The sequence below is a fragment of the Triticum aestivum genome, chromosome 3D, assembly GCF_018294505.1.
Source record: "Triticum aestivum cultivar Chinese Spring chromosome 3D, IWGSC CS RefSeq v2.1, whole genome shotgun sequence".
In the NCBI taxonomy this organism is placed as follows: Eukaryota; Viridiplantae; Streptophyta; class Magnoliopsida; order Poales; family Poaceae; genus Triticum; species Triticum aestivum.
This window is the reverse complement of record NC_057802.1, coordinates 115,248,853-115,259,616: the sequence shown is the minus strand read 5'-3', so window position 1 is coordinate 115,259,616 and position 10,764 is coordinate 115,248,853.

The following is a 10,764-nucleotide window of genomic DNA, read 5'->3' as shown; positions in this document are numbered from 1 at the left end:
CTTCTTGTTCAGGACACCTCCCAGGTGGAACTGGACTACATCGCCGCCAGGGCGAGGGAGGCGCAGCTTGCCGAGGAGGCTGGCAGCGCTGGCGGTGTGGAGGACAGGGCCGCGGCGGAGGCGGAGGAGAGGGAGCTCGCCCAGTGGGCGGAGGCCACCAGGGAAGCCAGCAACGCCGACACCGGGCCCCCTCTTGTTGAAGATGTGGTCGGCGAGTCATCGGAGGAGGAGGCCGAGGCTACAGGCCCGACGCCGGCTACGAGAAGAGGGCAAGTCCTGCGGCGGGCTAGCTCCGGCGAGCCGGTCCGGCCCGGCAGGCCTGCGCGGCCGCAGCTGACCTTGGAGGGGTCCGAGCGCCACACGAGGGCCGCAGCGGCGAAGAAGCTGGCGAAGGCCGCGGTGAAGAAGAAGACAGCCGCCCCTTCTTCATCCAAGCATGTCCAGACACCGCCTCCTTCCCCTCCTCCGAAGGATGTTGACGCGGAGGTCACTTTCGATTATGGATCCCTCAGCCCGAGGAGGAAGAGGAAGACAGCAGAGGAGGAGGCGGACGACGAGTAAGTATCTGGTTCCTTTTCGTTATCTCTGCCTCCTCAATCGGTGTCGCTCGTCTTGACTTGTCTTCGTCTTTGCAGGGACGTGGAGACGCTGGCCCAGAGAGTGAAGAGGGCCAAGGTCTCGGCGGGTGGACAGCCCCGGGATGGTACTTCGAGGGCGCCACTGGTGGTGTTGAGCAGCCCGGACAGCAGCCCCCGGCATAGCCCCCAGCGTAAGTTCATCACTCTTCCCCTGTCGACGTGTGTCAGGGGCACGACACTTTGGTGCTAACGTTGCCAGGTACACAGGAGGAGAGCAGCAGCAGGAGGAGCCACAGAGGGCTACTCCCAACACGCCGCCCCCATCGACCACGCCGCCCCGAGGGGCGTCCCCGGCAAGGGCGCCAAGCACTAAGCCCACGCACATGGAGGAGGAGGAGGAGGAGAACTTGGGCGCCGGCGGCTTTGCCTCGACGCCAAATGTTGGCGAGGAGGGGACTTCCGTTTCCCAGCCTGGTACTGGCGCTGGTAAGTCGTTCGCTGTTCGTCCCTGTTCCTTTTTCTTTCTGGCTCTTGGACTTGGCCTTGCCTCACTCCCTTCTTTGGTGTCCAGATCCCTCCTCGGTGAACCCAGAGGACGTGGACGCCGTCATCGAGGACGTCGCCAAGGCCGCCGAGGCGGACGCCGAGAAGATCGCCGCGGATGAGGCCGGCAAGGGCGCTGCTGAGGACGCCGCCAAGGGGCCCACCGGGAAGGCCGGCAAGGCCGCCGCTGAGGAGACCGGCAAGGGGCCTGCCGGGGAGGCCGGCGGGGCCGCTGTCGAGGAGGAGGAGGAGGCGGCTGATGACCAGCCTTCCTCTTCTGCTGCTTCCGGCTCCGGCAAGTACCTGAGGGTGAGTGATGACTTGTTCATCCACCTTCCAGGCGCGTCGAGCACCAAGACACCCGTTGAGGGAGAGGTGTTCGACGACGAAGTGCTTGCCGCTGCCGGGATTGAAATCGTCGACGAGCCGATCGTTGGTGGCGACGGCTCGCAGGAAGAGCGGCTCCTCCACGCCATGGGCGCCAGCTTCCGGAAGCTCCAGGCGCTCCACCGCGCCCGCCTGGACAAGGCTAAGTCCAGGACGGCGGTGGTGGAGAAGGCGGAGGCGGACCTCCAGAAGCGCGTTGCCGAGACGCGGGACTGGTTCCGCGAGGCTCACAAGGAGCTGAAAGCTGCCCAGGGCGAGCTGGCCAAGCGCGATGTGGAGCTCACCATGAAGCTGGCCGACATCGAGAAGGCCCAGGAGACGGCGGAGGGCTTGGCCACGACAGCCGAGGCCGCCCGGACTCAGCACCAGGCCGCACTGAACTCCTAGGAGGAGGACCTCGCTGCGCGCGAGGAGAAGCTTGCCGCCACGCTCCGCGGCAAGGATGAAGAGGTGGGGAAGCTTGTCTTGCAGCGGACCATGAGTTGGAGCAGAGGCACAAGGAGGCACTCGATGCCCAAGCCCAGGTGTATGCCGACAAGGTGAAGGAGCTGGAGGTGGAGCTGGACGAGCTGAAGGAGCAGGCCCTGAAGCTGTCCCAGGAGAAGGACACGCTCAACAGCGCCCTGACGGAGGCGCAGGGTGCGGCCATCAGCAAGGCCGGAGAACTCTCCGAGGCCAACAAGTCCCTCAAGGACCTCACGCTGAAGCTGGAGGGCCTCGAGGGGATGCTCACGGAGGCCAAAGCCCGGGAGGGGACCCTGGCCAAGGAGCTGGAGACCGAGAAGCAGCTGCGGAGGGACGAGGCCGCCGAGCATAAGGATTTCAAGGAGGGCGTGAACCACTGGATCGGCCGCCTCGAAGACGTCGCCGGCAGGATTACCGCGCAGCTGGCTACCATGGGGATGCCAAGCATGAGGTACGCCCCAGAGCGCAGCGGGACCACCAACGCCAAGCTGACCTTGTTCTTCGAGTGTGTTCTCGGGGCCCTGGAGCAGCTTCAGGCCAACCGGGCGGCCTCGCTGGCCGACGAGGCCCGGAGGCTTTGCCAGGGCACCATGACCAAGGTTCTTACCAAGGTGGCACACTGGTACCCCGACCTCGACTTTGACGCCACGCTGGAGAGCTTGCCGGAGGGTACTGACGTCGCGCCGCTCAGGGAGCGCATCAAGCCCATCATCAGCCGTGTTGACGGAATTCTGAGGGTGGAGGGCCAGCGCCGGGATTAGGCACCCCGTTTCTTATCGCCGCTGCAGGTTCACAACCAAGAAAATTGCTATCTCTAGTTAGAACCGCAACAACAATTTGATGTAATATGACTCTGCAGCACTTTTAGTATCATGCATGTAATTTTCTTGTTCGATTTTCCTTTGTATGTCCACCCTACGTTAACTGGGTAGGTTCGCCGGCGCGTAAACCCAGGGCGGCATCTTGGGGACGGGTCCCCAGTGGCTTGCCGGGTGTGCTTGCCGTCGGGCGAACCACCTTACCACCCTTAGCGCGGCCGCCCGAACTGTCGAGTTTGACTCAAGTCAGAGTCAGGAGCGTTGCCAAGTGCGGAAGGCTACCCCGCCACTCTCGACGCGGCCGCTTTGAGCTGTTGAGCGGACTCGAAACAGAACAAGGGCGTTGCCAATTGCCGGAGGGCCCCTTTGCGTGCATGTTTCTCATACATAGGCAAGATCTCCGAGGACGATAACCTTATATAAAAAAGGAAATAACTCAAAGCTCTGAATGACTTAGCTTCTCTGTTGCCGCACTAGCGTCCTTCACGTTCGCAGGTGGCGCCCCTTTCTCCTGGTCGTCTCCTTCTTGGGAGCTATGGCGACGAACAACTGCTAGGCTAGCTGCTAGACCAGATTCTCACAATTGCGCCCCCTACCTGGCGCGCCAAAGATGTCGGGGAAACGACACCTATGGGATCACAAAAATCCCTACTACGGTTGCCGGGGCACAGGGTTGCGAGAAGAGCAGGATTAGTAACCAGCACAAGGATCGTTTACCCAGGTTCAGGCCGCGAGGATGCGTAAAACCCTAGTCCTGCTTTGGTGGGTGTATTTCAGAGAGTTCTTAAGCTCTCGAACTAGCTGTGGTGAGTGTGTGGTTCGAAAGAGCCGAATCCTTCTCCAGTATGCCATGGGCCTCCTTTCATAGTCGAAAGGGGCTGCCGCAGTGGCACACAGGAGGTGGAAAGGCGCACAGTGCTATGAGCTTATGGCTCGTATTACAGGACGAGACGCATTTAATGCTGAGCTTAGGTGTCCCCTTGCTTTATCGGGGACGGGGGCGAGGCCCGTCCCGTCCGTCGCCGCTCCTCCTTGCTTCGACACGCGCCCTAGCTAGCGACGCATGCGGCGCCACATAGGCAGGCAGGCAGCTGAGGTGGCGCGGTGGTGGAGCCTCCATGAAGATCTGCATGCCGTCACGCAGGCACTTGATGAGTTGGCCTGGGAGCTGCATGTTGCCACGCAGGTGCCCGCCTAGCTGGTTGGGCTGGCAACCGCATGTGAACAGTGGAGACTTGGTTGGTGCGGGCCTGGTAGTGGCCCTGCTGGCGTCCTCGGTGAGGGCCTTGCCGGGTGGCCCGGCAAGGGTCTTGCCGTGGCGCGCTGTCGTCCCCGGCAAGGGCCTTGCCGGGGGTCTGGTGGCCTTCCTCGGCAAGGATCCTGCCAAGGATCGTCGTCTTCTAATTCTCATCTGATCTTGAGTGTTCCTTGTCTTCACAAAGATCTGCATGCCACCATGGAGGTGCCTCCCGAGCCCTGGCCCAACGTGATGTTGGAGACCGTGGGCTCAAGGGTGGCTCGCTCTGTTGGTGTGGGGCGAGCTGCCCCGGCAAGGGTCTTGTCGGGGCTGCTGAGGCTGCCCCAGCAAGGGTCTTGCCGGGGGAACCTGCTTCGTCCCTCTGCTCTTTGTGGTCTTGGCCTTGGCGTTGCTCTGGTTATCTTGGGCTTCAGTCTTACCTTGGCTCACCTCCCCTGTTCTGCTTGGTGTGACCGTGGGCGCGGCTCCGACTGCCCGTGCACAGGTAAAGGGGTACAAAAGTGTGCCCCTCTTTTTGTACACCGACACGTGTCTCGGTCATGTCTACATAGTTCTCGAACCCGTAGGGTCCGCACGCTTAACGTTCGGTGACAATTTGTATTATGAGTTTATGTGTTTTGATGTACCGAAGGTAGTTCGGAGTACCGGATGAGATCGGGGACATGACGAGGAGTCTGGAAATGGTCGAGACGTAAAGATCGATATATTGGACGACTATATTCGGACATCGGAAAGGTTCCGAGTGATTCGGGTATTTTTCGGAGTACCGGAGAGTTACGGGAATTCGCCGGGGAGTATATGGGCCTTATTGGGCTTTAGGGGAAAGAGAGAGGGGAGGTTGCGCCCCCCCTCCCCAATGCTTAGTCCGAATTGTACTAGGGGGAGGGGCAGCGCCCCCTCCTTCCTTCTCTTCTCTTTTCCCTTTCCTTCTCTCCTACTCCTACTACTTGGAAGGGCTCCTAGTTCTACTAGGAAAAGGGGAATCCTACTCCCGGTGGGAGTAGGACTCCCCTAGGGCGCGCCATAGAGAGGGCCGGCCCTCCCCCTCCTCCACGCCTTTATATACGGGGAGGGGCACCCCTTGGAGACACAACAATTGATCATTGATCTTTTAGCCGTGTGCGGTGCCCCCCTCCACCATATTCCACCTCGGTAATATCGTAGCGGTGCTTAGGCGAAGCCCTACGTCGGTAGCATCATCAACACCGTCATCACGCCGTCGTGCTGACGGAACTCTCCCGCAAAGCTCTGCTGGATCGGAGTTCGTGGGACGTCATCGAGCTGAACGTGTGCTGAACTCGGAGGTGCCGTGCGTTCGGTACTTGGATCGGTCGGATCGTGAAGACGTACGACTACATCAACCGCGTTGTCATAACGCTTCCGCTTTCGGTCTACGAGGGTACGTGGACACACTCTCCCCTCTCGTTGCTATGCATCACCATGATCCTGTGTGTGCATAGGAAATTTTTTGAAATTACTACGTTCCCCAACAAATACCTCCCTTCTTAGGGACACAATGGACAGGACTTACCCACTGACTATCAGCAACGGGATAAATTATACCTGCCTCCAGAAGATTTAGTATTTCTTTTCTTACCACTTCTTTCATCTTAGGATTTAACCGTCATTGGTGATCAACAACCGGTTTAGCGTCTTTGTCCAATTTTATTTTGTGCTGGCATAGAGTGGGACTAATGCCCTTAAGATCATCAAGAGTATACCCAATAGCAGCACGGTGCTTCTTTAGAGTTTTCAATAATTTCTCTTCTTCTTGCTCTGAAAGGTTAGCACTAATAATAACAGGATATATCTTCTTTTCATCAAGATAAGCATATTTAAGAGTATCAGGTAATGGTTTAAGCTCAAACACGGGATCACCCTTGGGTGGAGTAGGATCCCCTAGAATTTCAACATGCAAGTTGTGTTTCAAAATAGGTCCCTGTTTAAAGAATACTTCATCTATTCCCTTCTTTCATTCATAAACATATCATTTTCATGGTCTAGCAAATATTGTTCTAAAGGATCATTAGGAGGCACGGCAATAGAAGCAAGACCAATAATTTCATCTTTACTAGGCAATTCTTTATCATGGGGTTGTCTACGAAATTTAGCAAAATTAAAATCATGAGACATATCCCCTAATCCAATAGTAACAACATCCTTTTTGCAATCTATCTTAGCATTAACAGTATTCAAGAAGGGTCCACCGAATATAATGGGACAAAAGTTATCTTGTGGGGAAGCAAGAACAAGAAAATCAGTAGGATATTTAATTTTCCCACACAAGACTTCAACATCTCTAACAATCCCAACCGGTGAGATAGTATCTCTATTGGCAAGCTTAATAGTAACATCAATATCTTCGATCTCAGCAGGTGCAATATCATGCATAATTTCTTCGTATAAAGAATAAGGTATTGCACTGACACTAGCACCCATATCACATAAACCATGATAGCAATGATCTCCTATTTTAACAGAAACAACAGGCATGCCAACAACAGGTCTATGTTTATCTTTAGTATCGGGTTTAGCAATTCTAGCAGCTTCATCACAGAAGTAAATAACATGCCCATCAATATTATCAACCAAGAGATCTTTAACCATAGCAATACTAGGTTCAACTTTAATTTTCTCAGAGGGTGTAGGTGTTCTAGTATTACTCTTACGAACCACAGTTGAAGCTTTAGCACGATCCTTTATTCTAACAGGGAAATGTGGTTTCTCAATATAAGCGGTAGGAACAATAGGATCAACATTATAAGTGATAGTCTTTTCTTCAACTTTAATAGGTTCAACTACTTTTACTTCAATGGGAGGATTATATTTAAACCACTTCTCCTTAGGGAGATCAACATGAGTAGCAAATGATTCACAGAAAGAAGCTACTATCTCAGAGTCAAGTCCATATTTAGTGATAAATTCACGGAAAACATCGATATCCATAAAAGATTTAACACAATCAAACTTAGGTGTTATACCTGACTCTTTACCTTCGTCGAGTTCCCAATCTTCAGAGTTGCGTTTAATTCTTTCCAATAAATCCCATCTGAATTCAATAGTCTTCATTATAAAAGAACCGATACAAGAAGTATCGAGCATGGAGCGATTATTGAGAGAAAGTCGAGCATAAATTTTTTGAATAATAATTTCTCTTGAGAGCTCATGATTGGGGCATGAATATAAAATTGACTTAAGCCTCCCCCAAGCTTGAGTGATACTTTCTCCTTCGCGAGGCCAAATATTATATATATAATTACGATCACGATGAACCAGATGCATAGGATAAAACTTCTGATAAAATTCCAATTTCAATCGGTTGTAGTTCCATGATACAATATCATCACATAGCCTAAACCATGTCAATGCCTTTCCCTTCAAAGATAAAAGGAAGACCTTCTTCTTGATAACCTCCTCGGGAATACCTGCAAGCTTAAATAATCCACAAACTTCATCCACATAGATTAGGTGCAAATCGGGATGCAATGTTCCATCTCCTGTAAAAGGATTAGCTAGCAGTTTCTCTATCATACCCGAAGGAATTTCAAAGTAAACATTTTCAGTAGGTTCAGTAGGTTGAGGAGCAACTCTTTGCTCTACTGGTCGGGGTGAAGATACCCCGAACAAGCCCTTCAAAGGATTATGTTCCATAGTAACAAGTGACAGTAAATTTCAGCACACTATATAAATTTATCCTTACCAAGTTCCTCCTACCAAAGGCGCTTCACTCCCCGGCAACGGCACCAGAAAAGAGTCTTGATGACCCACAAGTATAGGGGATCTATCGTAGTCCTTTCGATAAGTAAGAGTGTCGAACCCAACGAGGAGCAGAAGGAAATGACAAGCGGTTTTCAGTAAGGTATTCTCTGCAAGCACGGAAATTATCGGTAACAGATAGTTTTGTGATAAGGTAATTTGTAACGGGTAACAAGTAATAAAAGTAAGTAAGGTGCAGCAAGATGGCCCAATCCTTTTTGTAGCAAAGGACAAGCCTGGACAAACTCTTATATAAAGGAAAATGCTCCCGAGGACACATGGGAATTATTGTCAAGCTAGTTTTCATCACGCTCATATGATTCGCGTTCGTTACTTTGATAATTTGATATGTGGGTGGACCGGTGCTTGGGTACTGCCCTTCCTTGGACAAGCATCCCACTTATGATTAACCCCTCTTGCAAGCATCCGCAACTACAAAAGAAGTACTAAGGTAAACCTAACCATAGCATGAAACATATGGATCCAAATCAGCCCCTTACGAAGCAACGCATAAACTAGGGTTTAAGCTTCTGTCACTCTAGCAACCCATCATCTGCTTATTACTTCCCAATGCCTTCCTCTAGGCCCAAATAATGGTGAAGTATCATGTAGTCAACGTTCACATAACACCACTAGAGGAAAGACAACATACATCTCATCAAAATATCAAACGAATACCAAATTCACATGACTACTTATAGCAAGACTTCTCCCATGTCCTCAGGAACAAACGTAACTACTCACAAATCATATTCATGTTCATAATCAGAGGGGTATTAATATGCATAAAGGATCTGAACATATGATCTTCCACCAAATAAACTAACTAGCATCAACTACAAGGAGTAATCAACACTACTAGCAACCCACAGGTACCAATCTAAGGTTTTGGGACAAAGATTGGATACAAGAGATGAACTAGGGTTTTAGAGGAGATGGTGCTGGTGAAGATGTTGATGGAGATTGACCCCCTCCCGATGAGAAGATCGATGGTGATGACGATGGTGATGATTTCCCCCTCCCGGAGGGATGTTTCCCCGGCAGAACAGCTCCGCCGGAGCCCTAGATTGGTTCCGCCAAGGTTCCGCCTCGAGACGGCGACGCTTCGTTCTGAAAGCTTGCTTCTGATTTTTTTTTCAGGACGAAAGACTTCATATAGCAGAAGATGGGCACCGGAGGAATGCCAGGGGGACCACGAGGCAGGGGGCGCACCTAGGGGGTAGGGCGCGCCCCCCACCCTCGTGGATGGTGGGTGCCCCCCCTCTGGTACTTTCTTCGCCCAATATTATTTATATATTCTAAAACTGACTTCCGTGGAGTTTCAGGACTTTTGGAGTTGTGCAGAATATATCTCTAATATTTGCTCCTTTCCAGCCCAGAATTCCAGCTGCCGGCATTCTCCCTCTTCATGTAAACCTTGTAAAATAAGAGAGAAAAGGCATAAGTATTGTGACAGAATGTGTAATAATAGCCCATAATGCAATAAATATCAATATAAAAGCATGATGCAAAATGGACGTATCAGCGGGATCTACGTGTGAAGTGGAGTACATAGCTGCTTCGGAAGCAGCAAATGAAGGAGTCTGGATGAAGGATTTCATATCCGATCTAGGTGTCATACCTAGTGCATCGCCGTCCAATGAAAATCTTTTGTGACAATATTAGTACAATTGCTTTGGCAAAGGAATCCAGATTTCACAAGAGAACCAAGCACATCAAGAGACGCTTCAATTCCATCCACGATCAAGTCAAGGAGGGAGACATAGAGATTTGCAAGATACATACGAATCTGAATGTTGCAGACCCGTTGACTAAGCCTCTCTCACGAGCAAAACATGATCAGCACCAAGACTCCATGGGTGTTAGAATCATTACTGTGTACTCTGGATTATTGACTCTAGTGCAAGTGGGAGACTGAAGGAAATATGCCCTAGAGGCAATAATAAAGTTGTTATTTATATTTCCTTATATCATGATAAATGTTTATTATTCATGCTAGAATTGTATTAACCGGAAACTTAGTACATGTGTGAATACATAGACAAAATAGAGTGTCACTAGTATGCCTCTACTTGACTAGCTTGTTGAATCAAAGATGGTTAAGTTTCTTAGCCATAGACATGAGTTGTCATTTGATTAATGGGATCACATCATTAGAGAATGATGTGATTGACTTGACCCATTCCGTTAGCTTAGCACTTGATCGTTTAGTATATTGCTATTGCTTTCTTCATGACTTATACATGTTCCTATGACTATGAGATTATGCAACTCCCGAATACCAGAGGAACACTTTGTGTGCTACCAAACGTCACAACGTAACTGGGTGATTATAAAGGTGCTCTACAGGTGTCTCCGATGGTACTTGTTGAGTTGGCATAGATCGAGATTAGGATTTGTCACTCCGATTGTCGGAGAGGTATCTCTGGGCCCTCTCGGTAATGCACATCATTATAAGCCTTGCAAGTAATGTGACTAATGAGTTAGTTGCGGGATGATGCATTACAGAACGAGTAAAGAGACTTGCCGGTAACGAGATTGAACTAGGTATTGAGATACCGACGATCGAATCTCAGGCAAGTAACATATCGATGACAAAGGGAACAACGTATGTTGTTATGCGGTTTGACCAATAAAGATCTTCGTAGAATATGTGGGAGCCAATATGAACATCCAAGTTCCACTATTGGTTATTGACCGGAGACGTGTCTCGGTCATGTCTACATAGTTCTCGAACCCGTAGGGTTAGCACGCTTAACATTCGGTGACGCTCGGTATTATGAGTTTATGTGTTTTGATGTACCGAAGATAGTTCAGAGTCCCGTATGTGATCACGGACATGACGAGGAGTCTCGAAATGGTCGAGACATAAAGATTGATATATTGGACGGCTATACTCGGACACCGGAAGTGTTCCAGGTGATTTCGTAGAAAACCGGAGTGCCGGAGGGTTACCGGA